General features: G+C 53.5%; 1 long non-coding RNA gene across 2 annotated transcripts; it reads left to right on the plus strand.

The window, feature by feature from the left end:
• The first annotated feature begins 5,438 nt into the window (after positions 1-5,438).
• Positions 5,439-7,418, plus strand: LOC148006263 (uncharacterized). 2 transcript variants are annotated; one of them, XR_015686532.1, is made up of 2 exons: positions 5,439-5,575; positions 5,919-7,418. It is a non-coding gene; the product is annotated as an uncharacterized LOC148006263 (long non-coding RNA). The 2 variants fall into 2 exon arrangements; XR_015686533.1 differs by having other exon boundaries at positions 5,439-5,463.
• The last annotated feature ends 1,087 nt before the right edge of the window (positions 7,419-8,505 follow it).

The following is an 8,505-nucleotide window of genomic DNA, read 5'->3' on the forward strand; positions in this document are numbered from 1 at the left end:
AAGGGGGCGATGGGGAGAGCCAAAGAGTGTATGTTGTGGTCGGGACGCTGGGCCTCTTCCCCGCAGTAGGCGCCAGGGAGCTTGCAGGTAACGGGTCGGGGGCGGGCGTGGTGTGGCAGGAGAAGGCGCGAGGTTTTCGTGATCTGTTTGCAGCGCGTTTGTTTGTTGGTGGGGCAAAGGGAGGCGAGGCGAGCTACCGGTAAGGGCGCGAGGGTCCCGGTGTTGTGTGTTGGTGTGTGTTGTGGCGCGCGTTTGTCGGTTTTGTGTCCAGAGGCTGTTGTTAGGTATGGAGGGAGTGGAGGAGGAGGGTGTTGTTGGTGCCAGTGTGTGTATGCAGTGTTGGTGTTGGTGTTTGAGGGTGTGTGAGGAGCAAGTGGGCACGGTGTGTGAATAAGAGTGGAAAGAAGAGGAGGAAGAGGAGCTTGAGCGCAGGCCGGTGTTTTTGTCAAGTGTGAGGAAAGAGCGAGGAGCGTAGGGTGAAAAAAAATGTGTAGCCCAGGCTGGCCTCGAACTCGTGATCCTCCTGCCTCTGCCTCCTTCAGCAAATCCTACCGGCGTGCGCCACCACAACCGGCGAGAGATCGACGACACAACGACCTACTCGAACCTCACCCACCGTGACGAAACACCACCCGACACGCCTCCACACTCACACCCGCCCACTGCCCAGCCAACAGCGCCCCAACCTCACCCACACCGCGCTCACTCGCAACGCACGCCGACGCGCGCACACACACACACACACACACACACACACGCGCGCGCAGCCACAACGACAACGACAACGACGACGACGACGACAACGACAACAACACCTCCTTACCCACGACCACAACAATGCTCCCTACGCCCGCCGAACCCTCTTCCCTCTCTCACTCACTCACTCCCTGCCTGCCTCGCACCGCATTCCGGCGCGACGCCGACACCTGGCGGTCGCGCCCGAAACTGACACTCGCCGCCGACCCGGACCCCGGAACACCCTCTTGCCGCCCCTTGCCGCCCCTTGCCGCCGCTTGCCCCCCGGACCACCGGACCACCGGACCGCGAGCCCACCCTTGTGTGGGTGTATCCTGTAGAAGCACGGCGCCAGGGCCTTTGGCCCCAGGATGCCTTCTTACTACCGACCTGCCTTCTCACGCCTCTCCTTGCTAGCTAGAGCCCTCAGAGTCCTGACAGGCCGCTGTCCTTGGGCATGCATGCCAAGACGCTGGCTGCCTACAGCCTGCTGGGATTTCCCTCCTGGCTGATGGCCGCTCCGTTGGGACAGAGGCCTGCGGATCAACAGGAAGAGGACCGTTCTTGAGACGATGCTGTTGAGATGAATTCATGATCTGAGGCCATTCCTGATGTGATCTATGCGGTTTTAGGAAGTTACCTGGATTTAAAGAATGTGGGGGAAGTTAGGCTAGTTGACAGAAAGTCTAAAAAGTCCGGATCGAGAGCGGAACGTGCCCCTTCCTCATAGAACAACAAACAGCAAGAGACGCAGAGTTGAGAGAAGGAGTCCAGTGAGCTCCCCTCGGGCCTTAAAAGCACAGACTCGTAGTAGCAACAAAAGTAGGCCTGGGACAAGTTCATGCTCCGAGAGGACATCCCTTCAAGGTTGGGCTCCGATTCCTGCATCTTGGGATCTAGGCCCGTGGCCACAGGTGCCTGTCGGTGTGCACCGCCAAGAGACACCACACCGCTAGGAAAGAAGAGTTCATCAATCACTCTCTTGGGAGTGTTTGGGACAGAGGAGAGGTGATTATCCAGATTACCTGAACGACAAGACTTTGAAACAAGAGAAAAAAGAAAAGAAAGAAATGGCACACGACAGAGGATGATGACCAGTCTCTTGCTAAATACAAATTGTCAAGCCTGGATAACAAAACTGGATAACTTAGGCTTGACTGGATTAAACTTTGTTCATCCGTGACAAGAGAATTATCGCCTTGGAGTTAAGTCGAACTGGTGGCGAGAAAGAAGGATGGGAAATGTTTGCTAAGGTGTGAGTGTCAAAACAAAAATCTGTAATCAATAAGTCCGGTGTGATTTCCTTTTCTGGAATGACTTTAATCTGGTTTTGGAAGGATATGTTTCTGTGCTGATGGCTTTTAGAGAATATGTGACATGTGTTTTCGAGGTGATCTTTTTCTTACACAGAGAGAGCGGTCTTAGGTGGTATGATGGGGCTGGGGGCGGGGGGTGGGGGAATAAGGTTCTCGGAGCCAGCTCCTTAGAGTTTGCTCTATCCACCAAATGCGGACATGTGGAAAGGTGGATATGTGGACATGGCTGAAACGGTTGGAGCCTGTTTAATGAAGCGTGCTCCATCCTCTGATGAGTCTGTCTGTCTGTGTCTCTGTGTGAATGTATGTATTTATATTTATGTGTGAAGCTGTTGGAATTTCTGGCTTTGTACACAGTGTGTGTGAGGGTGTGTGTGTGCGTGCGTGTGTGTCTGTCTGCCTGTGTGTTTGCCTGTGTGTTTGCCTGTGTGTGTGCCTGTGTGTGTGCCTATGTGTGTGTGTGTGTGTGTGTGTGTGTGTGTGTGTGTGTGTGTATGATTTCTCCCTCTCTCCTTTGCTCTTTCTTTCCCTTTTCCAGGGTTAAGAGAACCCTCAGCTGGTCAGAGGGAATGCACATGCTTCCCCCACTCCCCTCCCTCTCCCTCTGCCCCTCCCCCTCCCCGTATAAATGAAAGTTTATCCCGCAGGGAAAAGTGGAAAGTAGGGCCCACACCCCTCCATCCCAGCCAATTCCACACTCAGCCTTCCTCCTTTAACCCTGTGGTGTCCGAGCTGGCCTTAGACAGACTGTAAAGACAGAGTTGACTGGGTCCATAGAGGTGGGATGGTGGGTGGAGTGGTGGAGTAGTGGAAGGCTTGAGACTGGGGTTGAGGGGTGTGGGGTGGGGCTATGTTGTGTTGGGGGAATCTCTGCAAGCACCAGGGGCCCTGCCAGGCAATAGAGGAATCTGCTTCAACAGGACTCAGGAGCTGGCCTTGGTTCACACCTCCCTGGTCTTGACACCAGGCAACTCATTTTAGGCCTATATAAGCACAGCAGAACTTTGGGAAAACGCTTCCTGATGATCATTCACACAGTCACGGGTATACCACAATGCTTCAGGCGTGTTTACATAGAAGCTCTTTACAAAGTACCTGTGACCTCTTTCTTAAAATTGGGTACCTCTGGCTGGGAAACAGTGCTCAAGGGCCCAGGGCAACAGTGCCACCCCTCCTGTGGGTGGAAGGACCCTTTCACCGGGGCCACCACCAGACAACGGAAAACAGGGACATGTGCACAACCCATCTCAACAGTGGCAACGTCACATTGAGGAAATAGAGACTAGATCCTTTTACTGTCGGTGGTCTCCACGAGATGAGGAAGTTGTTTGAGAGCCACTGGACTAGGAAGACCGATTGAGGTGGACATAGAGGTCCGAGGGAGTCAGGTATGGCCCGGCCCTATACACAACAGGGCACAGAGGTCACCTAGCCTCTGCTCCATTTGCCCAGGACGTGTGACATCTCCATTAAGGATGGTTTCTCCTGACTTGGAACCAGTGTTCAAGATAAAGCTCTTGGGAGGGAGAGCCCAAGATGAATGAGTTGGTGGTGGGGTACGGGCGGGGAGGGCTGGGGGTAACACCACGGTGAGGGGATGGGGAGGGCTCAGGTGTGGTCAGGCCCTTCAGATACACAGGCCACCCTCGGGGCTAGGAACTAAGCCCATCCCCAGCCTTCTGGGCAGAGAACAGGGATCCATCCCTTCCCAGGAGGAGACAACCCTCTGTGCACACTTAAGCATCTGGACTCCCAAAAGCTTCTCTGGGAGCTCAAAGACTTCAGACCATCTTCTACAGGATGGCCTTAGGACTCTGACCTCTGCTCTGACCAGACCTCCTCCTTCCATCTACTCATTATTCATCCACCCACTCATCTATTCATCCATCCATCACCACCGCCACCACCAGCAACCACAGCAGCTGCAGCACACACAGGCACACAAACCTTCCCCCACGACCCTCCACCCCCTCCCACACACATCCATCTCCCAAAGAAACTGCACTCCTTCCAAGAAAGTTGTAACCACGTGTCCCTGTGACTTGAAGTTCACCTGGAACCAGAGATCAAGCTCCAGTGGGAAATGCAGGAAAGGACCTAGGTCAGAAGGTGTTTGGTAAATAGCTGGATGCTTGCCTGGTAATGGCCAATCCCAAGTGTTTCCCCTCCCTCCCACAAACCCGAAGCCTCCCACTGCCCTGAATTCTCCAGGCCCCGCAGCCCACCGATATAACCACCGCTGGGCAAGGCTTCTGCAGAGCCGTAGACACACAACAGGTTTCTTCCTCCATCCACAGCAGCGCACATCTGCACTGCCAGTGACTCCTGATGGCTGGTTAAACTGAAAATACACCCAGAGAATTCTAGCCAAGGCCTCATTGTCTGAAAGGAAACAAAACAAACTAATGAATGAGCAAACACACACACGCAAACACACACGCAAACACACACGCACAAACACACACACACTCACACTCACAAGCCCGCACGGACACAAAGGCATGCATGTAAGCAGGAAGCAAGAAGAAAACCCTCAGAATTGAGCTTAGTAGTCAAAGGTGAGCAAAACCTATAGGTTTGCAACCTAACTCAATCCCCTGATAGCTGCAGTGGACTCAGGACTCTTTTGGTAGTCGTGCTGTTTTATAAACATGATCGGCCATTCTACCAACTTCCTGTAGGTGATGTGACAATGATCCTGGGCAAGGTAAGGTTCAAACACCTGCCTGGGAGTAGACTTGCAATAATGGTATTAGCTAGCCTGCTGGTGGGCTTGCTAGGTTGCTTGCTTGCTTGCTTGCTTGCTTGCTTGCTTGCTTGCTTGCTTGCTTGCTTGCTTGCTTCCTTGCTTCCTTGCTTCCTTGCTTTTTTGCTTCCTTGCTTCCTTGCTTCCTTGCTTGCTTGCCTGATGGCTAGCTTGCTATCTTCCTTCCTTCCTTTCTTCCTTCCTTCCTTCCTTCCTTTCCTTCTTTATTGCTTTCTTTCTTTCTTTCCTTCTCCCTTCCTTCATTCCTTCCTTTCTAAATTTCCTTCCTCCCTCGTTTCTTTCTTCCTTCCTTTCTTCTTTTTCCAGAAGGAAAGAAAAAAAGAAAGGAAAGAAGGAAGAAGAAAAGAAAGAAAGAGAGAGAGAGAGAGAAAGAAAGGAAAGAGGAACGAAGGAAGGAACTATTGAGGAAGAGGAAAAACTGGGGAGGGGGTGCAGTGTCGGAAAAGTGTTTAATAAAGGTTGGAGGGGAAGAGGCGCGGCGTGCGTTTGAATGCAAGCCCAAATGAAGCAAAGGGCAAGGTCAAGGGCGAGGGCGAGGCAAAAGGAGAGGTTGTGGCAAAGGGGGCGATGGGGAGAGCCAAAGAGTGTATGTTGTGGTCGGGACGCTGGGCCTCTTCCCCGCAGTAGGCGCCAGGGAGCTTGCAGGTAACGGGTCGGGGGCGGGCGTGGTGTGGCAGGAGAAGGCGCGAGGTTTTCGTGATCTGTTTGCAGCGCGTTTGTTTGTTGGTGGGGCAAAGGGAGGCGAGGCGAGCTACCGGTAAGGGCGCGAGGGTCCCGGTGTTGTGTGTTGGTGTGTGTTGTGGCGCGCGTTTGTCGGTTTTGTGTCCAGAGGCTGTTGTTAGGTATGGAGGGAGTGGAGGAGGAGGGTGTTGTTGGTGCCAGTGTGTGTATGCAGTGTTGGTGTTGGTGTTTGAGGGTGTGTGAGGAGCAAGTGGGCACGGTGTGTGAATAAGAGTGGAAAGAAGAGGAGGAAGAGGAGCTTGAGCGCAGGCCGGTGTTTTTGTCAAGTGTGAGGAAAGAGCGAGGAGCGTAGGGTGAAAAAAAATGTGTAGCCCAGGCTGGCCTCGAACTCGTGATCCTCCTGCCTCTGCCTCCTTCAGCAAATCCTACCGGCGTGCGCCACCACAACCGGCGAGAGATCGACGACACAACGACCTACTCGAACCTCACCCACCGTGACGAAACACCACCCGACACGCCTCCACACTCACACCCGCCCACTGCCCAGCCAACAGCGCCCCAACCTCACCCCACACCGCGCTCACTCGCAACGCACGCCGACGCGCGCACACACACACACACACACACACACACACGCGCGCAGCCACAACGACAACGACAACGACGACGACGACGACAACGACAACAACACCTCCTTACCCACGACCACAACAATGCTCCCTACGCCCGCCGAACCCTCTTCCCTCTCTCACTCACTCACTCCCTGCCTGCCTCGCACCGCATTCCGGCGCGACGCCGACACCTGGCGGTCGCGCCCGAAACTGACACTCGCCGCCGACCCGGACCCCGGAACACCCTCTTGCCGCCCCTTGCCGCCCCTTGCCGCCCCTTGCCGCCGCTTGCCCCCCGGACCCGCGGACCACCGGACCACCGGACCGCGAGCCCACCCTTGTGTGGGTGTATCCTGAAGAAGCACGGCGCCAGGGCCTTTGGCCCCAGGATGCCTTCTTACTACCGACCTGCCTTCTCACGCCTCTCCTTGCTAGCTAGAGCCCTCAGAGTCCTGACAGGCCGCTGTCCTTGGGCATGCATGCCAAGACGCTGGCTGCCTACAGCCTGCTGGGATTTCCCTCCTGGCTGATGGCCGCTCCGTTGGGACAGAGGCCTGCGGATCAACAGGAAGAGGACCGTTCTTGAGACGATGCTGTTGAGATGAATTCATGATCTGAGGCCATTCCTGATGTGATCTATGCGGTTTTAGGAAGTTACCTGGATTTAAAGAATGTGGGGGAAGTTAGGCTAGTTGACAGAAAGTCTAAAAAGTCCGGATCGAGAGCGGAACGTGCCCCTTCCTCATAGAACAACAAACAGCAAGAGACGCAGAGTTGAGAGAAGGAGTCCAGTGAGCTCCCCTCGGGCCTTAAAAGCACAGACTCGTAGTAGCAACAAAAGTAGGCCTGGGACAAGTTCATGCTCCGAGAGGACATCCCTTCAAGGTTGGGCTCCGATTCCTGCATCTTGGGATCTAGGCCCGTGGCCACAGGTGCCTGTCGGTGTGCACCGCCAAGAGACACCACACCGCTAGGAAAGAAGAGTTCATCAATCACTCTCTTGGGAGTGTTTGGGACAGAGGAGAGGTGATTATCCAGATTACCTGAACGACAAGACTTTGAAACAAGAGAAAAAAAAGAAAAGAAAGAAATGGCACACGACAGAGGATGATGACCAGTCTCTTGCTAAATACAAATTGTCAAGCCTGGATAACAAAACTGGATAACTTAGGCTTGACTGGATTAAACTTTGTTCATCCGTGACAAGAGAATTATCGCCTTGGAGTTAAGTCGAACTGGTGGCGAGAAAGAAGGATGGGAAATGTTTGCTAAGCTGTGAGTGTCAAAACAAAAATCTGTAATCAATAAGTCCGGTGTGATTTCCTTTTCTGGAATGACTTTAATCTGGTTTTGGAAGGATATGTTTCTGTGCTGATGGCTTTTAGAGAATATGTGACATGTGTTTTCGAGGTGATCTTTTTCTTACACAGAGAGAGCGCGGTCTTAGGTGGTATGATGGGGCTGGGGGCGGGGGGGGGGGGGGAATAAGGTTCTCGGAGCCAGCTCCTTAGAGTTTGCTCTATCCACCAAATGCGGACATGTGGAAAGGTGGATATGTGGACATGGCTGAAACGGTTGGAGCCTGTTTAATGAAGCGTGCTCCATCCTCTGATGAGTCTGTCTGTCTGTGTCTCTGTGTGAATGTATGTATTTATATTTATGTGTGAAGCTGTTGGAATTTCTGGCTTTGTACACAGTGTGTGTGAGGGTGTGTGTGTGTGCGTGCGTGTGTGTCTGTCTGCCTGTGTGTTTGCCTGTGTGTTTGCCTGTGTGTGTGCCTGTGTGTGTGCCTATGTGTGTGTGTGTGTGTGTGTGTGTGTGTGTGTGTGTGTGTGTGTATGATTTCTCCCTCTCTCCTTTGCTCTTTCTTTCCCTTTTCCAGGGTTAAGAGAACCCTCAGCTGGTCAGAGGGAATGCACATGCTTCCCCCACTCCCCTCCCTCTCCCTCTGCCCCTCCCCCTCCCCGTATAAATGAAAGTTTATCCCGCAGGGAAAAGTGGAAAGTAGGGCCCACACCCCTCCATCCCAGCCAATTCCACACTCAGCCTTCCTCCTTTAACCCTGTGGTGTCCCGAGCTGGCCTTAGACAGACTGTAAAGACAGAGTTGACTGGGTCCATAGAGGTGGGATGGTGGGTGGAGTGGTGGAGTAGTGGAAGGCTTGAGACTGGGGTTGAGGGGTGTGGGGTGGGGCTATGTTGTGTTGGGGGAATCTCTGCAAGCACCAGGGGCCCTGCCAGGCAATAGAGGAATCTGCTTCAACAGGACTCAGGAGCTGGCCTTGGTTCACACCTCCCTGGTCTTGACACCAGGCAACTCATTTTAGGCCTATTTAAGCACAGCAGAACTTTGGGAAAATGCTTCCTGATGATCATTCACACAGTCACGGGTATAC

The sequence above is a fragment of the Rattus norvegicus genome, chromosome 4, assembly GCF_021556685.1.
Source record: "Rattus norvegicus strain SHRSP/BbbUtx chromosome 4, alternate assembly SHRSP_T2T, whole genome shotgun sequence".
Lineage (NCBI taxonomy): Eukaryota > Metazoa > Chordata > Mammalia > Rodentia > Muridae > Rattus > Rattus norvegicus.